We start from the raw sequence: 3,385 nt of genomic DNA on the forward strand, positions 1-3,385 counted from the left end.
TAGGTTTTTAATAGTTCTTAGTAAACAGCCCATCAGACATAAAAATTTTACCTCCTGGTTAAGTGTCCAACAGCAACAGAAGATGATTATGTGATGATAAGTGAGCCTAAAGCCTAACCAACACTTTGATGAACCCAAGTGTAACAAGGCAATGTGTTAGTAATGTTTTCAAACAAACTTTACAGCTGAAATCAGGAACTTGACTCAATTTACCTTTCTAAAGTCTCTGTAATCCATAACAATCAGAATCATGAATAAATCTAAAAAGGATCCTTTCTTTTTTTTTAGTATTCACTTTCATTGCTCTGGAAGAATAGCATAACCTTTCAAGTCATAACCCTCTCCTCTTCTGGGAATATCTAATTACTGTCTGTATTGGCCAAGCTGTCCCTACCATCCCTTACTTCATTTCCCCACATAACCTTTTCATTAGCTTTCAGGGGAGGACAGAGGAAAAATACTAAAGAGTGACATTTAATTGATGGTTTTACATCTTTTGTATCTGATGTTATCACATCCAAGATTGTGGTGCCTAGAGTTGTCTCTGGGCTTTTGGATCTCTACACGAAGGGGGCTTTTATAGCTAAATAACATGCATAAAATACACTTAAATCTAAGTCGACCACTGCAGTAGTAACAATTTAATGTGAAACCCACAGCCTCCTGGGATACACATATAGGGCCTTTTTGTGAAATGATAAAAATAGTGCTGATATGCATGCGTGACATCAGTGGGACAGTGCAACATCAGTACCTTGTTTAATTATATGTGAAGGAATAAGCTGGTAAGGAGGGACCAATATCACAAATTGTTTTTCCATCACTGTATACCAAAAATGTCCTTTTTAAAAACACTTTTATGGTATAACAGAAAAAACATCCTTAAAATTTGAGTATGCGGGTCTAAGTAGGGGTGTGGTGTTCTCTAAAGTGTTGAGTATGAGATAGCCAACACCACTCATTACCATTGAAAATCCAGTACAGGTGTGTATTGACAGCTTCAGGGAAACAATGCCCCAGCGTTCCGTTGTCCCAGTCCTGTAGGAGCAAGAATGGCATCCTTGACATGGGAATAATGGTATTAAGAATTTGAAAGTTGCCATTAACCCTGTCAACCAAACCCAGGACGTGCGGGCCATGAGATTGATAGACACAGAAATTAGGATAATTGCGGCATATTATTGGGGTGTAAACCAATTTGTATTTTCAAAGAACTTTATGATATTTTTAACGTAACAAGATTATTGAAACCATAAACTAAATTAACCAAATACCAGAATCGTACGCTTAGTCATAGAGACTCACCATAGTTCACCATACAAATGCAAGCCTATAGACCACTATCCACCCACATGTGATTGACAATAACAAAATAAATGACATTTAATAGGGTGGGAGGGATGAATCAAGATTACAAACTTGTTTGGAGGTTACAACTACTAAAAAAAAACCTGTGGAAAGTTAATTAATTTAGGTAGGTGGCACATTTTATTGGGTGACAGCTTTTCCTTCCAAACTCCAACAACCAATCTTCATTGGCAGCAACCAAAATATGAGAAGACTGGGGATTCATCATGATTACTGCTATCTCTTTATGACATTGAGGGTTTATTGGGGGGAGGAATACAATCGCGTGGCCCTCCTTAAAATGCATTCCTAGCAGGATCATTAGATTTTTATTTTTCAAATACTAAGCATATTAACTCTAAATATGAAACTGAAGATGGCATATGGAGTATAAACATAGCAAATATGCAAAGAAATCACTAGCCTTCTGACTAAGCACTGTAATGGGAAACACGTATAGGCATTTTACACTGTGCAGTCAGAATAAACATCTCCCATCGTTTTGTTACTTGTGGAGTAAAAGTTGCAGAGGGCAAAACTGAGGGGAACTGAATCAACATGATTTCAGGTAGTCTTCTGGTGACAGCAGTTCCATATATACTTGGGTATAAACAGAGCAAAAGCCATTAGTATAAGAGTTATGGTTTATACATGGATCATACCACTAGATGATGCAGTGTCCTCATGTAAAGTGTATAACAAACTATTGTCATCTGAGACCTTAATACAATTTGTTACACACTTTACAAAAGGAATTATCATCATCTACTGGTGACCAACAATACTGGTGCATAAAATATAATTTAAAAGCAGGTGACCCATCATAACCAATAAAAAAGTACAATATATTTTAACCTCCTAAAATAAAGATAAACTGACTGAAGTCAGTGGTTTTATTTTCCCCATTTTTAAGAAATTATTTAAAAATAGCACATGGATAACCTGTGAATTTGTTTGTTAACATTCATTTTATTGGCTTTTCTTTTGATTACTGTTTTGAATGGCTGCATTTTGTGCCCTAGGTTTATACTCAAGTGAATGCAATTTTCCTTGAGTTATGTTTCAGTATATATGGTTTTAATTTGCCTCATATAAGTTACAACACTAATAAAAGCACTTTAAATTTACACACGCTAAAGGCAATTGTAGGGGAAAGCCTATTAACCTCCACATATAAATTATAGACTGGTGGAGAAAAACAGAACATCAAGAGAAAGTCCACACAGACAGAGGGAAAATTCTACAATCTAAGAGTCTCAGAACTACAAGAAAAAAGTTTTAGGCTGAGGTCATAAAGGATTGTGCGAATGTTTCAGGCACATGAGAAACTGCTAAATAGCATTACTCCCAAGCTCATGGTTAAGGTGTAAGTAAAACCAAAAGTTATTTCTGTATATTTCTGTTAGGCTGTTAGTTTGACTTGACTCTCTGCAGGGTGATATTCCTTCTACAGTGCTGCCACCCATCTAAAAAAAAAACTAAACAAAATGTATAGAAAGACTAAGAAGTCCTGGATGCTGCCTAGCCCCTTCCACAGAAAGAACCATAAAGAGGGTAATAAAAGGAGATAGATCATGTGACCTTGCTGAAAAATGTATTCCCATTAGGCTGCCGCCATGTATGGACAGATTGCTTAGTGTGAGAATTCACAACCAGTGTACCTAGAGAGAAGTGTTTCTTGGACTTTTACTATGGGGGAATCCTGGAAAAAACTTTCAGGTCTTTAAGGAACCCCATTTATAATTACTATATATCCATAGCTCACAGTACATTTGGTGTCAGGGTAATTACAGTCAGTCATGACTTTCTATGTCACCAGCCTGCTTGGCAGGGACACGAATGGGGCACAGAGTCTAAGACACCAACCTCCAACTTCACCAGTGCACCCTGCAGGGGCAATTGAATTTAGGAGCTGGTGCTCGGGTTCCCAGTTAGCCCAGGTACAAGCAGACACCAGCAACTGCTAACTAAGAAGAACCATGGTGCAGTACAAGAGCTGTAGGCAGAAATGTAATCAGATAGGCCAAGGTCAGGCAGG

The sequence above is a fragment of the Pyxicephalus adspersus genome, chromosome 4, assembly GCF_032062135.1.
Source record: "Pyxicephalus adspersus chromosome 4, UCB_Pads_2.0, whole genome shotgun sequence".
Taxonomy (NCBI): Eukaryota; Metazoa; Chordata; class Amphibia; order Anura; family Pyxicephalidae; genus Pyxicephalus; species Pyxicephalus adspersus.